We start from the raw sequence: 20,576 nt of genomic DNA, 5'->3' as shown, positions 1-20,576 counted from the left end.
CCGCCGTCCATGCTGTTAGGAATTGTGTGGTGTGTGCTGTCTATTTAGCACTGTCTGTTAAGGCACCCATAAAATTTTTGGTGTTTGCTGTACATTTATAATTATTACACTGTGTTTGTCACTGATCCTCTGAGGTCTGCCACCCTGTACACTAGCAAGTAGTGGGCGCTTTCAGTACTGCTAAGCGTTATGCAGCATGCTTGCTGAAGTAATACATATTAATTCATTTCCAAAACATAGAATTGTATTGCCTAGCAAAACCAATGCAAAAAAATGTGTGCAATTGAAAAAACAAATACATTAACTACTTCAGAAGTTTTTATTGTAACAGCACTTAACAAGGGGAAAGGACATTTCTGTCCATTTCAGTCTATTTTGGCTACATATATAGCAACTGTGGCTTTCATAGGTCCATGTATGTGAAGCTGTAATTGTCCTGACTGGAGCCTCCTGTGGAGTGGTAAGGATGCTACCCCTGATACCACCTGAAATGTTGGGGGCGTAGGGAGGTGCTAAAATGGAGTTCTCCATTGACTGCAAAGGGAAGTGAGCCTGTGATTGTTAGACCTGTATATCAGCAAGAGTCTGCAGCATCTGTGTTTGCTGCCAGAGAAGCCCCATTATGTCCTGGTGCATCTCCCTCTCCTTTTTCTGCTGGGACTCCTGGTCCTTTCACCTGTCCACACTTTCTTTCACCATAGAGCCTGAAATATTAACTCTCCATGCTCTCTGTTCACAATCTGATGCAACACTGGCTTACAGGATTTCACTGAGCATCTCCTCCCGTGTCCTCTTCTTTCTTCTCCTTATTATGGTCAGGCATTCCCCAGGTGCAGAGAGGGGACACTCAAGACCACAACAGCTACAGGTAAAACACACAGAGGTATCATATTTATATTTAAAACTGAAGGTGAAATTTAAGTTTTAGAACTCCCTTTCCTTGCATCCTTAAAGTTTTAAACAAGACATGCCGATTGGCATTTCAGCTTTGGAGCGCCTCTGTACAGCACTGTTCTCCAGTGCCAGCCATGGGTATAGCCCAGCACATGCATGTGTGTGTGTGGGCGGGGGGGGGAGCAAAGATGGGGGTGGAGGGTGGAATGAGGTGGGAATTGTTCGGCCGCATGAAACAATAAAATTTCAGCCCCTATTTCCATGTGTACAAGTGCAGGGCACTGGCACAGAGTACTGGCACTGTTTTCCACAGGTGGTGGAGATTTTAGCTGATATCTTGCTGATGGTAACAAAGGCACAGAGAGCACAGCTGCTGTGGGCATCCCAAAGCTACTCAGACCCATATGCTGCCAGTCTGTTTACTGCTGAAGTCATCATAGACTGGGGTGGGAAAGTGTCCTACTGGGGAGGAAGTATTAAGTGCTGATACCCCTCGAAACCTTCGGGAGAGGATTGCAGAGTACCTCCATGAAAGTTTAACCAAGATCTCTCAGGAGGATTCAAGGGACATCCCTATGTACGTAAACAAACTGCTCTGCATGGACTCCACCCGTCTATCCTTACTGGGGAATGAAAATCAGACAACAGTTCTACCTCTGTTTGTTGTACCATTACTTCTAGTATGAGTAAAACAGTGAAAAGTCAATACTAATGTCCAGCAAAGTTGGGGTTGAGCGCCATCAGTACATTTAAACACTGCAATGGAAAATGCATTCAAACCCTTACCCGAGGTTCCTTCCTCTGCATCAGGCTTGCATGTGCATGGCTGCCTGGACTGGCTAGACTGCTGCGGAGCCTTGAACAGGTCCTGACTTGCAGCATAGCTGGACCCCTCTCCTTTCCCTGGGTTGCATGTGCTCCACTGTTCTCCTTGCAGTTCATGGCAGGGATCTAAGTCTTGAACTCCTTGGGGATATCCATGGTAGTCTGTGGGGTGCTGGTGGGCTCTCTTCCAAGAATGGCATGCAGCTCATTGTAAAAGTGGTAGATCTGCAGATTGGCACCAGATTGACTGTTGGCCTCCCTGGCCTTCTGGTATGCCTGCCACACTTCCTTCACTTTCACGCATCACTGCTGTTGATCCCTGTTGTACCCCTTCACCTGCGTCGCTGGTGCAATCTGCTCATAGCTATCTACTTTTCTATGACTGCTCCCTAGCTGTGCCTACACAGCCTCTTCTCCCCACTGGCCAAGGAGAACCAATATTTCCTGTCTACTCCAGGCAGGAGCACATCTGGAGCATCTAGCCAGCATGGTTGCTTGGGTAGTTGCACACAAAAAGGGAGAGATGCTTGGTGTGCTTGCCAAGATGGGCGATCCAGAAAAGGCTTTTCAAATATAAGTGTGTGTGTTTTTTTTCAAAGGGGTGGGGTGGCTTCCAGTCTCTGTGACCACTGGCCAGTGGAGTTAACAATTGTGACCAGAGCGGTGAGTGCTGGGCATTGTGGGACAGCAGCTGGAGGACTGTTAAGATTGACATAGGTCATGCAGTGCCTATACTTGCATAGCTCAATGCCGCTTGGGGAGGTGATGTTATTGCCTTGCTGTAACGGGGTACTTACATTGATGGGAGACAATTTGAGTCTAGACACATGCACAACTAGATTGATGCAAGGTGACTTATGTTGACCTAACTTTGTAGTGTAGACCAGGCCTCAGTCTCAGGAGTAAAGTGGTTTTAGTTGGCTATAGCTTGAGGGTTAAGCTAAAGCAAACTAAACCCACTTTACTCCTGAGTGATAGCTTCCACTGTGGGTTAAATGTGTTTTAATTTATGTGCATTAACTTCACCCCTTTTATTTGATTTGTCGTAACTTTCCTGAGTGTCCCTGGGCAGACAAGCCGTAGTTTCAGTCCCTCTTTTGTGATGTGGCAGTTTTGTCATCAAATTAAAATTTGGTGGGTTTGCTTTGGCACATATTTTCCATTAAGGCTACAAAGTTGTAAAATACCCTATAGTATAGGCAAACACTACTTCTGTGTAAATGATATTCAAGGAATCAACACATGAAGAGCAATAATGAGACCAAAAGACTGATCTCAGAGAGTTCTGAACTTTCTTGCAAAAAACTGAGACAATCCTCTGTGTGAGGGGGAAGCACCAAAAGCACTGATATGTGAACCTACATTATTCTTTTCGTATCAATTTTTCATAAAACCACAATGAAAAATTCAAATAGTGCTCAAAGTTTATATTCTGTGGTTTGAGATTTGCCATTTCAATGAGATTTTTTACAAAATAAAGGTTTAGAGTGCCTTGTAAAACTGAATACTGTAATGCAACCTTAACCATGATACAAATATTACTGCACCTTAATAGCCTTAACCTATTATTATATACAGAACAGGCAGCAACATCTATAGTTAAGGTTATCCAACACTTTCCATTGTAAAACACAGTTTTCATTTGCTTATAATTTTGCCAAGTTTTAACTGTTTGGGATAAAATTTTCCATGCTGGATGAATGCTCTTCACAGTCAAATTACATCCCTTAGAGAAAAATCTGGCTGTCTTATTTATATGACGGTGTATTTGAAAGCCTCAATCAAACCTTCCTTACACTATTACCAAAAATACCCTGCTTCTTACTAACACAAGCGCAGCATGTTCTGCAAAAGTTAGCCTGACACTGGGAGTTAAGAACTCCACCACTGACTCACTATGCATGTAACCTTGGGCAAGTCACTTAACCTCTTCAGTAGTCTACATTACAGTTGTGAGTGTACCTCTCAGCTCTACTCAAGCTAGCATGCTTAAATAGCAGTGTGAACATTGCATCATGAGAAGCGACTCAGGCTGGTCACCCAAACTTGGACCCAGGAGATCAGGTGGGCTTGGACTCAGAGGGCTAGCCCAAGCTGCCGCCCCTACTGCAATGTCCACACAGCTATATTAGTGTGTTAGCTCAAACAGAGCTAGCAAAAAATCTGTCTACCCAGGCTGGGAAGCATATGCCCAGACACAATGTAGACATACCCTCTGAGACTTGCTTTTCCCATCTGTAAAGTGGGTATAGCATAATATTGCTTACCTATTTCAGAAGAATGCTGTGAGGATTCAAATTTAACATTTTCTGTTAGACATGTATAATAAGGACTACTTTGTATTGCTATCACTGTTCAAGTGATATACATTGGCTTTGAGTACAAAGCTTTCAGTTAGAGAGGAAGGTTGATACTGTGATGAAAGCACTAAACCAGAGCTCAGGAGATCTATGTTCAGTTCTTGGCTGTACCATAGCCTGCCTTGATCTTTGGCAAATCACTTAATTTCTCTGTTCCCTATCTGTAACATAGGGATAATACTGTTTCCTTTGACTGTCTTGTCTATTGACATTGTAAATTTGTTGGGGTAGAAAATCTTTGTTACAATGCATTCGTTGCAATGCCTAGTACCATACGGGTGGGGGGAGGCTCCATCCTCAATCAGGGCCTATATGCACTACTATAATAATAAATAATAATTCATTATGGGTGTGCTTTAACATACATTGAAATCAACAGGAGTCTTCCATTGACTTTTGCAGGTTTTGGATCAAACCCCAAAAGCTGCAGGTAATATCCAAGGTGCTCACATAATATGGTTTCATAGATTCCAAGGCCTGTAGGGACCACTGTGATCATCTAGTCTGACTTCCTGTCTAACACAGGCTACAGAACTTCCCTTTGAACTAAAGCAGCTCTTTTAGAAAAACATCCAACTTGATTTAAAAGTTGCCAGTGATGGAGAATTCACACTGAAGGGCACTATAGATATGTCTATAAAAATGCATTGACATAAGAGGTTATTCCTACGATATTTTCTGATTTCCAGTAGTTAGAGCAGAGAATTCTATTTCTGATTTTGTTATTAATTCTTAATTTGACAAAGAGGAAGGACACTTAACCTCTCTGCTTAACCTCCATTCACTTGTCTTAACAAGTTGTATAGTGCTAGTTATCTGCTCTACAATATCGGAGTGTAGTGAGACTTAATTGTTTGTAAGGCAATTCCAAATATTTCAGTGAGGTACTATAGAAATGGAAGGTGGTATTTTTTCCATAATTTTTTTAAATTAACATATTTTGTCTGTCATTTACAATAACACCTTGTGAGCTAGAAGGAACAGGCACCAGTTTAGGTATTGTGGGACTGTTCATGAAATATGGCATTGATTTTTTTAAATTATTGGTGGAGGAAGAGAACTGCAGAATTTGTTCTAAAATTTTTCCAGAAATGACCCATCCAGCAGTGAACATGTGTAAGGTAGATACATTTTGCTGGAGGTTTTGTTAGACCTATAGGCCAGACCTTCAGCTGTGCTGCAGCAGTTTTGTGCTACTACTGTAATGAAAAGCAGCCCTAAATCTGGCTTACCTACCTACTTGAGGTTTCAAGAGTAAACCTTGGATGGCATAGAACCACTTTAGCAGCTCCTACACTACCGCCTGGGGTGGTTTAGCTGGAGTCCCTGTGCCCCATCAATCCTTGCTGCGAGAAAGACTGCTGGGGACAGCTAAAAGAAGAGTACTTGTGGCACCTTAGAGACTAACAAATTTATTTGAGCATAAGCTTTCGTGAGCTACAGCTCACTTCGTCAGACAGCTAGTAGCCAGTGCAGATTTGAGCAGCCTTTACGAGGACTGAGGAGAGGGATGGGGGGAAAATGGCATCTTTCCACAGCCTTTCCTCAGAACTGTCCTGAGCACTCCATAGCTTAAGCTCAAAACAGGACCCTCTCTACCTTGTATAGTTCGTGACAACCCTACTCTCACTGCAGTACTGAGACGTATGCACATGTGGGTTTATGTTTGGACACACTGTGTTTACCTGACCTTGCTCCCATTTTAAACAATAGCATTTTTTTCTGAGTAGGCTCTGCAGGATCTGGCCTTTTATATATATGTTCAAGTTATTTTTCTAATGAAGTACATCTACCAAAGAAGCAGTAGATGTTTATCTCTGTGTGTCCTTTCCCTAAGGTATTAGCTTAAGAAAATCAGCACTGTATTTTCAAGAACAACTTTTAACTATTTTTTCCAAAGCAGAAAGTTATAACAAACACTGATTTTCCAACATGAAGCTAAGGTCAACATTGGCCCCTATAGTTGTGCTGAATATATAACGAGATACTGCTCGCCACAGCACATGGTAAGAGCATTTTTTAAAAGTTACATCTATGTTCTGATACTCAGACTTAGCCTTTCTGTAATTCAGTGAAATTGAGATGAGAGAGATAGCCAGAGAGAAGCAGCAGTTGAACTCAGATGTGTAGGAAGTACTTGATTCTGTTTCTTCATGTCAAAATGTCTGAGAGATTACTTTTTTTGAATGTAGATCCTGCTTATACTGATGATACTACTCACAAATCCACTAGAGAGCAGTTAAACCCCACATTTATTGTGGTTTATTTTTGTATCTGTTTCTGTGCCATTCATTGTACTTCTTCCAAATGATTAATAGTGTCCCAAATACTTTCTAAGTACAGGGCTGAGCCAATCACTTTTTTACAGTTGCTCTGACTCATACCTATTTATATCATTATTGAGCCGTATAGTGTTATTTTTTAAGATCTTGGATCACTTTTAATTTGGCATGAATCACTTCATTAGAATGAAAAAAATATGGGCATAATATATAGAACTGACTTTGATGGGGTTTTTGCTTAAGTAACGACTGATAGCCCCAATTTGCGAATACCCAACAATTCCTATTTGAAGGCCAAGAGTTGAGGGGTCTCAGTACCTTGCAAGATCAGGTCCTGATTGAAGAGTAGTCATTATGGGCCTGATCCTCCTTCCACTGACTGGCTTCACTGATCCAAGTTCAGGGCATCTACAATTACATTTAGCACTAGTATTAAACACTATTGAAGAACATTTTACATTTTTTTAGACACCTTTCTGTTGCAACGTTAGAAGGATTATGTTTTTTATTGGTATATGGCAGTAAATGTTGATTTCACTGTACACAAACAAAACAATTAAAATATTTCTATTGATAATTGAAATTTACAGATAGGCAAAGTAAGAAAAATGTTGCTTGAGAACTTATTTGAATTTGATTTAAGGATATTTAGTGTGTGTATTTTGACAAGTGATGTTGACCATTTGTATTTTGATGGTTATAAAGCTTTAACTTTTTGAATCTCAACTTCTACTGTCATTAAATAATTATTGGCTGACTCACTATTATCTGACAGACCTCCCCATAATTTCCCACAAAAGTGAAAATTTAAACTGATAAAAATCTTTAAAAAAATTATTAAAAATCTAAAAAAAAAAAAAAAAGATCTGTCAAAATTATATATATAAAAAAATTCTGCCAAGCCTATCTAAGTTCCCATCCTGTCAGTGGAAATGAATAAAGCTCATTTTTAAAAATAATGTTCATACATTTCAGAAGGAATCCATTTTATTTCATTGTGATGAAAGAGACAATCTGCAATTTATAATAAGATAAATTCTATTTCTTTGATGAAAAGGTATGGTCCAGGGGCTGGAACATAGGAATGGAAGCCAGAAACTCTGGAATTCTACTCTTGGTACTAACACACACTTTCTCTGTGATTCCACCTCTCTGCCTCAGTTTCCAGATATGTAAAATAATTATAAAATTTCAGAGAACATTTTGAGGGTTAAATAGTGAGACAAACAGCTCTATAGAAGTGTTCCATATTATAGTCTGGCTATAAAAACTGATTTTGTAGCAACAAAATGGGGATTTGTCTTAAAAGTTACCACTTTGTTAATGACTACTGGAGCCTCACATTATGCCTTCTTCAGCAATCTTCTTCACGAGAAGTTCTATTATAAATTCTGCCTGATCTGACTCAGCAAGGTGCGCTGAACTCCTCTTGCCCTACTTGAGGTGGGTAAATAGTATTCAAATGGTACAAGTACCTCAATTCTAAACTTATTCAAACATCTCCACATCAGAATGCCTTCATTGACTTGGACTGAGCTGCACAAGCCTTTTACAAATCCATTGTGAATAGCCTTCAGCCATCTGTCAAGATTAGTTTTAAGTTTAAAAAAGTCTCTCCTGTAAGCTTTCACATTTCATTTTGTGACTATAAAAGCAGTTTACCTAATCTCAGGGTGGTACACAGCTGCTGGCTTAGGTTTTGCCTCAACAATGGCCTTCCTGGGCTAGTAAATTGATTTGGAGGGCCAGTCAAACCAAATAAGAGCCCTCCTTTTGGGATAAACAAAAACTCCCAACCCAAAACCATCTTCAGCCATCCCAAGTTTAAACAATTCCTTCCTTGGCTCTTCCCCTATAGTTGCCAAGTTCTGCACAGCTCCATGGGATGTTTATATAAGTAGTTTACAAATACTCAAATTAGTTCAATAATTTTCATACATTCACATAATTGTATATAACCATAAACTTCAGCTTAAGGTCCGTATATCTGGTCCCAAGTAGTACAGGGGGTTGGATCTGGAGCTTTGCAAAACCTAGCAGCTGGGGCTGGCGGGTAGGTGTTGAAGGGTGTCTGGGGAGTAGGTGAGTGTTGGCACAAGGGAGGTGAGGAAGAGTCAGAGCTGCTGTGTTTGTGTGAATGATGTGGGGCTTTCAAGGTGTTGTGGGGGTAGAGGCATCTGGATGGAAGTGTGGGGGGTGGGGGGAGTTCAGTGGCTAAGGGTACAGTTCTGGGAGAGGTGGGGAATCGGAAGCTGAGGACAGCTCCGTTTGCAGAGGTGTCTTGAAAAGAGCTAGGTTTGTGGGAGTGTCCAAGGTAGGGAAAATGCTGGGGGACAGTGGGGTTTGTGGGGGATAGCAAGGCCTTGTGTGCGCTCTGGGGAAATGTTGAGTGGTGGGAGCTGGGTGGATGGGAGTGTCTAATAGGGCATGATTGGGGCCCCCTCTCCTCACCTTCTAGTCTCACTTGCCTGTGCCTTCTAGCAGCTTTTTCCTCACTCATATCCAGCAGAGGAGTATTGAGATAATAGCTGCTTAGTTAGCACATATTACAAGTTATGCACCAAAAAGCTCACCAGTAGTAAACCAAGCTTCTTATACTTTTTTCCTCTCCCATGATGCATTGTTTCCCAGCCTACAATTTCCATGCATCCTTCAGGGAATTACAACTCCCAGAATTCCCTTGTTCTTCACTGAACTGGGGTCAGGCCATGCTTACCCTATTGCCTGCCTTAAAGAGCCAGTACTTGGAGAAGGGATGGGCTGGCCTGCTCTTCCAGGAGCAGCACACCCTGTGTCAATGACACTGACAAATCTGTCTTGGTGTTCTGAATTAAGACAAGGTGAGATTCTGGGTAGCTAATGCTTGAGGCATTGATATGCAGGTATATGCTGACTTCTCTTTCTCTTACAAAATCACTTGCCCTTCATAACTGAAACAGAGTGGGCAATACCACAGTTATACGTATGCTCTGGGATTGGTGGAAAGTCAGCGTGGCAAATTGCCGGCACTACTATGCTGGGTCTTGCGCAGTCTCTTCTTGGGGGGGAGAGGGGGCGTTCAGGGCACCATTTCTTGCCCCTGAACTGGGGTATTAACTGCCCCATTAGTGTCCTAGAGGAGAGGAGTGGAGAGGAAGGGACCCGGGCCCGCCCTCTATTCTGGGTCTCACCCCAGGGGCCCTAGGGATAGCGGTAAACCACTAGAACTAGCAGTTCCTTCCCCTGGGCTACTTCCCTCTCCTGCCCTTCAGCTTGTGGGGCTTCCTGCCCTCCCTCTGCACAAACCAGGTGTCCCTTTACCTAGGGTCTTGGTCTTCTTAGCCCATCGCAGCACTTCTCCAAACTCTCCTCTGCTTTCCTCCAAACTGCTCTCTGCTCCGACACCAATCCACTCTGCTTCAACTCCTCCTCTTGTCTGATTGAAGCAGGGGGGTTTTATCATGTGACTGGCTTCAGGTAATTTAATTAATTTATAGCAAACTTTCTTCCCTCTACAGGGAATAAGGCTCCCTTCTAACACTCTTCTGCTGCCCTCTGGCCATGATGTATCACAGTCAGATTGTTCTTTGTTTTAAAAAAAATCCTCTTTTTTGGCACCCATCGTCTTGAACACCAACTGGCTTCCCCCATCTACAATGGATAATTGTTTTCACCTTTTGGAAAAAGGAAGGTATAGACACTTCTGTGAGGTATTTCAGAGTTACACAATAGGAGTATTTAATTATATACACGTTATGGAGTACCTATTTCAATAAACTTGTAAAGCTTTTGGCTATGTCATTTTTTGAGCTCTCTTAAAGGTAAGAAATATGCTTGGGGGAGCACAGACAGAGACAGATCAAGTCTAAAAGGACCTGGACTGACACTGCAATGGTGTTAGAACTGAACCAGTATTGTTCTGGTTAGAACACTTTCATTAGTGTGGAGTGGTCTGAGGCCAGAATGAAACTAATCAGGGAGTGAATTGGAGAAAACAGAATCAAGTGCAAGGAGCACAGTGGTAAAATGGAGGAGGGAATTATGATGGAAACTGGAGAAGCAAGTGTGATTAAGTGTTTTTATGAAAGTAAAAGCAAAGAAGCCAGGGTGAAGCGAAGTTGAGAGATGAAATAAAGAAGGACAGCATATGGGAGGGGAGGGGGCCAAGGGGACAGGTTGTGTGGTGAGAGGCTCGCATAAGTCAGATAAAGGGATAATAGAAATGAGGAAGAGGGAAGTGAGTCATTGTGCCACTTATATGTCAGTCCTAACTTTAAAATAATTGGCAAGATCCTGGGAATAGAGGAGACAACAGAGCATGTCAGAGAGGAAGACATAGGGTATGATAAATGAAGGAATTCTCAAGGGATAGAGGTATGTGAATATATCAGGGAAAAGGAGAATTGTTTCAGCTTCCTGTTGCTTGTTAAAGACAATTTGCAGTGAGGCATAGCCATGGGGCTTCCTCCAGAGGCACTCAGCAGAGCTCGAGCATAAAAGGGATAACAAAGGCAAGGGGAAAGCCAAACTTGGTAGAAGGTGTAGCAGATAGATGAGAAAGGGGAGGAAAACCAATCATAGCAGCAGCTCCCAGCATGGTGATTATATGAGGGTATATTTCAAAATCTGTAGTAAAGGGGGTGAGGGTGGACTGTCATGTGTCTCAGGTAATAAGTGTAGGGATAGTACAGTAAATATTGTAAAACTTATAAAAGGCAGCGGTGAACCTGGCTGAGATATCACTCCTGAGGGTGGCAAAGGCCCAGAGAAGGCAACTGCTTGAGGCCACCTGGCCTGTACGTTGCTGGTTTCTTCATAGTGACAGTGCCACTAGAACTCACTGAGAGCAGTGTGGGAAGATGCCCTACTGCAGCATGAGGAACAAGGCAGCTTTTCTGAGAAATTTTCGGTCAGAGCTTAACGAATACGTGCTTGACAACTTTATCTAGACTGTGCCAGAAGACAAACGGAATATTCTTGTCAAGGTCAACCTAAAACTCTGAAAAAGAAGGGTTGTCATCACGGTCTAGTTCTGCAAACCCGTTCAAAGCTAAACCCCCTGAGCCAGCAATAAGTCATTTCTACCCCTGAATCCAAGATCAGCATGCAAGTAATTCATTTTGGACTTGGACTCAGCCTGGAAAAACAAAGCACAGTGTTTTTATGTTTTCATTATATGTTTGCTTTACAGTTTTATTCATAAAAATATGTACTATTAATTACCACTTACTGGATTGCCTGCAAGGATTATTTTAAATTTTCTAAGTTTTTTATTTTAACGCTTACATATAGGTTTCAGCGTAGTTCTTGTTCCGTTTACAAGAATACATCAGCTTATGTTGCTAGACATTCTATCTGCCTACCCTGACATTAGCATGCATGTGGGAATGTTTTTCTGTTGCTTATCATATTTAGTCTTACTTTTTGCCTCTTAGTGCCAATGAATGTTAAAATAAACCAACTAGTCCAAAAAGCAATTTATTTTGTTTGCTGCCTGCATGCATTCAGCCACCATTTTAAGAGGGAGAAGAGGGCAGGAAAAAAAAGCGGGGAGGGGGATTTTGGGGCCTGTGAACACATTTTTTTTAAAAAAAAAGCTGCATGAATTAATACATTTACCTGAGTTCCCTTCCCCTTCATCAGTGGGTTCCACTTCAGGACTTGTCTGGGTTGGGTTTGGCTGGCTGTTGAAGAGCGCCTGGCTTTCCATGGGATCAGCATCCTTTGTATGAGTTCTTCATTGCTGTGAGCTACTGGAGACGGCTGTCTCTGGATTTCAGTCCACTGTCACTCACAGGGTGGTTGTGTGGGGTCCCCGCCCAGTATGGCATGCAGCATCATCATAATATCAGAAGGTGTAGCAGGAAACCTCCATTGCCTTTTGATAGGACTGCTATAGTTCCCTTCCCCCTTTCCTGGCATTGCTTCTTAACCCTGGCCTACCCCACCTTTAGTTTCTTCTTTGTAATGTCAGAACAAACATCTTTATTCCTATGGCAATTCCGCAGTGGGGCTTGTGCTGCCCCTTCTTCCCTCAGGCTGAGGAAGTCCAGAACTCCTCTCTTGACCCAGGCTGCAGCATGAGGCTTGCCTGAACTTCGCCGTAGCTCCGTCTGGTGACAGACCTGTGCACTGGGCTACCACAGGTGTGCTTGCAAAGGTGGGCTCGTAGGAAGAGAGAAATTTCCAGAACAGGCTGGGGAGGTTACAATGGGCGGCAGGCTTCTGGTCTGGCAGCCCACAACAAGGCCCCTAGTCCCTGTGTTTGGAATCGCTAGGGAAACCCTGTAGCACCACCCTACCCTTGGAGCCACATGCTCTGAGCCCTGGGCAGCAGAGTTCAAAACTGGACCACAGCCGTCACTGTCACTGGGACGGGGCCCGGTGTGATTGTTGCTAGAGGATGGTTTATATTGGATGAGGTAATACAGTGTCAACACAGGCAACATACCAACAGAACAGTGCTGGTACAGGGCTTATGTCGTTTGGCGAGGTGGTTTAATTTGCCTGACAGAATAGGAGAGTTTTACTGACAGGATGCAAAATTGTGTGTGGATACATGCAAAGATATTCCCGCATAAGGCAAGTCTTACTGGTAAACCTTCATAGTGTAGCCCAGGCTCCAGTGTCTCAAGACCATCACTTGTCATCCTCCCTGCAAGGAAATTTAATGTAATTATTTTAAGGTCACTATTACTTAGTAGCTCAGCCACATAGACTCAGTAATAAGGACAGCATCTCCTCACGTGTGATCCAGAAGCAGCATCTCATATCCCGAAGTGGTGATGGTTATTATTGTTGTTGTGACAGGGGCTCGTGGCTGCTTATTAAGGTTATTGGGAACGGAAGTAACCACCCAGAGACCCTTAAAGAGACATCTTCGAGGCTAATGTCCGCAGCCAGCCAGCCTAGAGATTCCAAATACAGAGGGTAGGGGGTGTTGTGGGCTGTGTGAGTACATTAGCCAAAGAGTTTTAGGTGTATGATCCTGAAAGAAAGCAGAGCCAGAGAGGCAGCCTCTCCTCAGATACAGTGATGACTAGAGGGACTCACCTAGGGATAGTTTAGCAAGGAAGCTACCTGTGTGCTCTCTGTTTCTGATCATGGAAAGAAGACTGTGTATATTTCTGTAAATAAATGGATTACATCAAGGATATCTGGGTCACTGATTTTTCACTCAAACAGAACTAACGTACAAGGCCCTGAATTTTGGTTTTCCACTTGTTCTAAGGGTCAACACTTTTATTTGCATTGCAGTAGTGCTTAGTCATGGAACAGAGCCTCATTGTGCTAGGCATCAGACACAAATGTAACAAGTAGACAGTCCCTACCCTGAAGAGCTTGCAGTTTAAGACAAAAGAGAAGATGAGCAAAAGGTAATAATGAGCCAGAACTGAGCAGCAGGAAAATCATTGGTCACAGCGCACAAGCTGCCTGTCACAGCACACCACATTTTCTGTAGGCACTGAGGAGAAGAGTTTTAAGGAAGACTTAGAAGGAGATCAGTGAGGTGGCTTTGTAGATGTTTCCATAGAGCTCTTTCCATGCCTGATGGGCAGTCTGGGAGAAATAATAAAGGTGCTTGTTTGAAAATTTAAACAGATGTGCAAAAACTTCTGGCAGCACTGGCAGAGCAGAGGCAGGAGTGGACATCTCAATAGCCTAAAGAGATAATAGGTGGCGCAGGGACAAGTATTGAAGCATCTTGTAACAGGGCAACTTGCCCCTAAGGGCTAGAAGGCCTATGGCCAGCCAACCCTGATTACTAAGGAGCCACACCTGGGAGAGATCAGTTGCTTGCCCTATAAAGAGCAGCAGAAGGTTCCAGTGAAAAGGAGAATACTCAGGGATCAGAACTAGAAGTGAGCAGGTTCAAGCAGAGTGTCCTGGGAACTAGGGCTGGCACAGGCCTGCAAAAGCAGGAAAGACCCCAGACAGGAAGGCTGGGAGGAGGAAGAACAACCTTTGTTTGGATAGACTTTGTTTTGGGACTTTGCATTTTATGTGAAGTTTATTTCTATATTAATAAACGCAGGTCCCAAGGACAGGTATTCTTGACCACAAAAAGCCTGGGTGGCATGTTCAAATAAAACTTCAAGGCTGGACACTGAGGCAGGCTGCTTGTACTGTTACCCAAGGCCAGGAGGGGGCACATGGGAGCTGACCAGCCTGGTCACAAATCTTAAAAGTGAAGACTAGTAGTTTGTGTTTGATCTGATGGAAAAGAGGGAGCCAGTAGATGGAGGCAAGGAGAGGGGTGATCTTATCAAAGCAATGAGCCAGGAAAGTGATCATTATAGCAACATTCTGAATGGAGATGAACGGGGCAAGAGTGCATTTGTCCAGGCTGGAGACTGGTACTGGTGTAGTACTCAAGATGTGAAATGATGAGCATTTGGACTAGACAGAGAGAATCTTGTGACGCTGAACCTGTTTACAGAGTACTTCAGCATATTGAAAAATGTGGATTTTCACTTTGTCTCCTGCATTGCCCTTAGGCATTTGTACATAGTGATTACATTTAAAGCCTTAACTTCCAAAGGACCTCACTGACTTCAATAAGACTTGGATTGGCTGGCCATCACGGTATATCCCTGTGTCTCAGATGATTTTTCCACAAGCTGGACCACTGACAAACTTCTTGTCTCCATAGGAAATTTAGTTTCTCACTTAGAGATGTTTATTACAAGTACTTGGTTAGTAGCACAAGAAAAATGTCCCTGACACATGGATATTTTAATATAGCAAGTTTACTATTTTCCAACCATATACCTCAACTGCTTACCACTATTACGTGCCTCTCTTTGTTCAGGTTGTGTTGATTAAGCATGAGCAGTATCACCCCCTTGATTTTCAGATCCAAGGGAGATTTCGCAAGCGTGGCACTTAACACACACATCTTTTTACCTGCAAAGGAGCATGTCTGAAACTGAGATCATTGAGAAAATTTGTAGTTAAAAATTTGATCTTTTTACTTGCAAAGGCATGTTTGAGATACAAAAATCAGAGTTAGTAACATGAGCTTCTCATGGCCATCTCTTCCAAAATGATTGTTCAGTGATAATCACACTCTAAATCTTTGTTAACACAAAATGCATGCAAAAGGGTTCTATTGTCTTTAATGCTTTCAGGTGGATTTTTCTGCCACAGATGAGGTTGCAGAAAACAGATGGGGCGAAACATCCACAAAAGTACTAGTTCCTCTTCTATTTTGCCAGGGTCTGGGTCTATACCTAAAACTTAGGTCGTCCTAGCTATATCACTCAGGGCTGTGAAAAATTTCACAGCCTGTGAGATGTAGTTAAGTCAACCTGACCGCCACGGCTGATGCAGCTACGTCAAAAGAAGAATTCTTCCATCAGACTCTCAAAAGGCAGGTGGATTTACTAAACAGGAAAAACCACTTCCCTCGCTCTAGTGTCTACACTATAGCAGCATACCTGTAGTGTGCTGCTGTAGCATTTGTAGTATAGACATATCCAAGAAAGATTGTGGGTCTGTTTTGAATCTTTGAGTGGTCTCCTTCACATGCATAGGATTTGAGTCATTCTATTGCTTCATTTTGGAGTATGATGTATTGGCTGCATGGGCACTGATCTTGCCCCTGCAGAAGGCCCCAGGTGTGGTGCAGTTGGTGGGGTTCTGCTATGCAGGACAATGAGGGGAGACAGGATTTGCTGAACCCACATAGGCCCAAATGCTCTGCATTCTACAAATCTCACCTCTCTGGGGGCTCCTGGTATGTATCTTCATAGCAGCTAGAGTAGGAGTGGCCTGGGGGAAGAGACAGGCTGACGCCAGTGGATCTATTACTTGCAGAACAGAGGTGCAGGAGTGACTTCTCTACAGCATGGGAAGACTATTCAGACCTCCCCATCCCAAAGTAATCCATTTTCGGTATGAAGAACCAGATTTAGCCCTCTAAAAGAACTACAGATATTTACATGGTTCTATGTTATTATCATACTTACAGTAGAAAATCAAGGATTAAAAACATGATACTAACATGGCACAGTAATGAATCTTCTATCTCCACATCAGAGAAATGCTCCCCTCTCTCCAATCAATTGGTTATAGTATTTTATTTAAGCTTACTTCTATAAGTAAAGCATCCTGACTGTTAATCATAGAAATGAACATATTCATCCTTTTCTCTTTTGGAGGTCAAAGCAGGTTCACAGCATACCCTAAAACATTTCCATTGTTTTTGTTTCCACTGAATGCAAGGAAAATATGGCGTTGACTTAATTAAATAAAATAAAAGCAGAAGTAATTTTCATAAGTTAGATGAACAGATTTCACAGCTCAGAAATAAGGATGTCAAACGTGTCCAGCTTGTACAACCCTCCTACACAGAAACCACAAGGTCTCAATGATAAGTTACTGAAAGCACAGCATTCAGCTTTTTGTCCACGACTACAATTACCAAATGGGTATTCTTGCTTGCAGTGCAGTGTCTGATCACACAGTCGTTTTTCCAAGGTTCGCTTAAAATGCTGATCTGTGAAAAAAAGAAAACCTCATTATGCAAAGCAACTACCCTGTATAGCTTTTTAATTTTTTAAAAAATATATATGTGCACACACTTCAAAAGGATCAGTGCAGAAGATCTTAAAAGAAGCCATTTTTCAGGGATGCCACACAGGATTTGTCATTTTAAAGGAGGGTACATTTGGATGTCCTTTAAGCGCCTTCAGAATGTTACCTTAACTGCCCAAAGCAAAGAAACAGGGCTTGATTACTCATAAAATTTGTGCCACTTTAACTATACCAGTATAGGTAAGTGGTACAACCCCCCATAGTGTGAGTGAAGTTATTGGTATAAAGGTGCATTATACCTATACAGCCACTCCTATATGGGACATGGAATAACTCTACTGGTATAAGGCATCTTTTTACTGGTATAACTGTGTCCACACTAGGGTTTTTGCTAGTATAACTACATCAGTTAAAAAACAAAACAACCCACACCTGTAACCAACAAAGTTATGCCAATAAAATTTCAAGTATAATGGGGAGGTAGGCCTCTAAGTTATGGCATTTCTGTACCTTCTTCCTTAAAGAAATTGTATCAGGTCAAATTTGGCTCCAAATTTAAATTTCGTAAAAAGTTAGGGGCCTGATTCTGCTCTCATTTGCAGTTAAATACCATTAGCACAAAATCACTCCTGATTTACACCAGCATGAGAAGACAGTTGAACCAGAGACTTTACAAAACCCAAGACAAATAGAAATGTTGCCATGGTTTTTAAAATTCCAATATAAAGGGTTTTTTTTTAATTTAAGCTCCAGCATTTACAATCTAAAGACAGCATCTCCATGCTAATGCATGAGAACAAGAAAGTGATTCCAAGTAGGACTAAAAGTGACGTTCATTAATCATGCAAAAAAGCACAATAGTAGTCAAAAAGTAAATTAGATTTTTAAAATTAGTTTTAATTTTAAATAACCTATAATGTATCTGTAAAAAAGCAGTATGGACTATGATCTTTGGCCAAAACCCATTAAAGTCAATGGAAAGATTCCCAGATTTCAATGGATACTGGATCAGGCCCTATATAAGGATTGCCTGTCAGTCTTGAATCTAAAATTTCATGGTATTTCTTGGCTTCAGGTTTTTAACATAGAAGTCATTTTCTTGTAAATGTAGTTTCTTTTGTTTCTTTCTGTCAGTGAATAAAACAAAGGCAACCCTCTTGTAATTCTGAGCCACTCTGTTCACCATACATGCCTTAGTCCAATAAGAAAAGAACATTTCTATCAACTGTATTTAAAACAGACTTCTTGTTGTGTTCTTACTTTACACCACACTGAGTTGCATTCTAATATACTATGTCATTACTCTTTACAAGATACATCATACTGATTCTGAATGGAGTTTTCAGTATGTGTATTATTCTAAGAGAACTCTTAGGTAGCAGTAAGATAGTGTGTTGTTCAGGGTAGCTTGACTGATGACATCTCTACTTCATGAGAAGGGCTGAAGATCTCCAGAACAATTAAAATACCCCAAGTACAATAGTCCATGAGAAAGTAATCCTTTCAGTATGGAGGAAGGAGGGGCTCCTCTCTATCAATTATCTCCCCGTCAGTCCCAATCCCATTATTTGGGGACCGGCCAAATTCCAAATTCCAGCAAATTTTAACAGATGTGTAAAGAGAAAGGGAAAAGGTGCATGTCACCCAGGAAGCATGAGGCTGTTCCAAGACTTAGGACTTGTCTAAACAGGGACACTCAGCAAAATTAATCTGAATTAACTTTTAAAGTGGGTTAGTAGTTAAACTGCACTCAGAATTAAAGTGGCTTTAAATCAATTTAATTTAATTCACTTTGGAAGTGGGCTAAACAGGAATAAGGCATTCTTGTTCTGGAATAATAGCGTCCACACATGGAATTGTTCAGGAATAGCATTGTGCTTTAAATTAATATCCCCCTTGAATCTGAATTCACTTTCAAGTGTAGATAAACCCTAAGGAGTGGCATAAAATTAGGTTCAAAACCAAGTGGTTGAAAAGGAGACAAAGTGAACAGCCAGGAGAGAAAGTGTGGATGCATACAGCAGTGGTGGAGGATGAAATGAAAGAAAAATAGTGAGAATTTTGAAGATGCCCAGGGTATGTAGCTTATCTATCAATGCTCAGTCCTGCAAATGCGAGTAGGCCCATTAACTTTAGTGGAACTAATCTTGTGAATAGTTATGCATGTGCATATTGGGCCAAAAAATTTGTAGCATACTCTGGACTCTTGACGTAAAAGATATTTTATAAATGTAAGCTACTATTACTACTAATTGCTGCAGCCGTGTTCTTTCTTATTGACAAGAAACCAAATATAAACAAAATATAAAGTCATACTGCACACCTCTGCTAAACAGATAAATACTAGGATAATCAAGTTGCACACAAACCAAACATTCATCACAAAATTGGAAAGTGTCCATGGAACTTTATGTTCATATGACATCTTCACAAGGCCTGCTCTTACCAAAGATAACACAAAATACATTAACGGGATTGTGATCTAAGCAAGTACAGAATTATGTAAACAGTGCTGTAAAACAATGTTTTTCCTTGAACAGGGAGCTCTTTTTTACATATGTCATAGAAGATTAGGGTTGGAAGAGACCTGAGGAGGTCATCTAGTCTAACCCCTGCTCAAAGCAGGACCAACCCCAACTAAATCATCCCAAGCCGGGCCTTAATAACCTCTAAGGATGGAGATTCCACCACCTCCCTAGGTAACCCATTCCAGTGCTTCACCATCCTCCTAGTGAAATAGTTTTTCCTAATATCCAACCCTAGACCTCTCCCACTGCAACTTGAGACCATTGCTTCTTGTTTTGTCATCTGCCAACACTGAGAACAGTCTAGCTCCATCCTCTTTGGAACCCCGGTTCAGGTAGTTGAAGGCTGCTATCAAATCCCCCCTCACTCTTCTCTTCTGCAGACTAAACAAGCCCAGTTTCCTCAGCCTCTCCTTGTAAGTCATGTGTCCCAGCTCCCTAATCATTTTTGTTCCCCCGAGCCCCCGCTGGACTCCCTCCAATTTGTCCACATCCTTTCTGTAGTGGGAGGCCCAAAACTGGATGCAATACTCCAGATGTGGCCTCACCAGTGCCGAATAAAGGGGAATAATCACTTCCCTCGATGTGCTGGCAATGCTCCTACTAATGCAGCCCAATATGCCATTAATGGTCTTGGTAACAAGGGCACACTGTTGACTCATATCCAGTTTCTCGTCCATTGAAACCCCCAGATCCTTTTCTGCAGTACTGCTGCTTAGCCAGTCGGTCCCCAGCCTATAGCAGTGCATGGGATTCTTCCATCCTAAGTGCAGGTCTCTGCACTTGTCCTTGTTGAACCTCATCAGATTTCTTTTCGCCCAATCCTCTAATTTGTCTAGGTCACTCTGGACCCTATCCCTATCCTCCAGCATATCTACCTCTCCCCCCAGCTTAGTGTCATCCGCAAACCTGCTGAGGGTGCAATCCATCCCATCATCCAGATCATTAATGAAGATGTTGAACAAAACCAGCCCCAGGACTGACCCTTTGGGCACTCCGCTTGATACCATCTTCCAAGTAGACATTGAGCCGTTGATCACTACCCATTGAGCCCGATGATCTAGCCAGCTTTCTATCCACCTTATAGTCCATTCATCCAATCCATACTTTTTTAACTTGCTGGCAAGAATACTGTGGGAGACGGTATCAAAAGCTTTGCTAAAGTCAAGGTT

General features: G+C 42.1%; 1 long non-coding RNA gene across 1 annotated transcript in view; it reads right to left on the bottom strand.

Moving 5' to 3' along the window:
* The window catches only part of LOC119566094, a 54,711-nt gene that overhangs the window by 9,655 nt on the left and 24,480 nt on the right, over positions 1–20,576 (bottom strand). The window contains exons 5-7 of the long non-coding RNA XR_006290423.1: positions 15,126–16,841; positions 9,662–12,995; positions 6,680–6,769 (exon numbers count right to left, since the gene is read on the bottom strand). This is a non-coding gene — a long non-coding RNA (uncharacterized LOC119566094). The remainder of the gene's footprint in view (positions 1–6,679; positions 6,770–9,661; positions 12,996–15,125; positions 16,842–20,576) is intronic.

The sequence above is a fragment of the Chelonia mydas genome, chromosome 4, assembly GCF_015237465.2.
Source record: "Chelonia mydas isolate rCheMyd1 chromosome 4, rCheMyd1.pri.v2, whole genome shotgun sequence".
In the NCBI taxonomy this organism is placed as follows: Eukaryota; Metazoa; Chordata; order Testudines; family Cheloniidae; genus Chelonia; species Chelonia mydas.
Note: the sequence above shows the minus strand (reverse complement) of the source record. Positions and strands in the feature narration are given on the sequence as shown.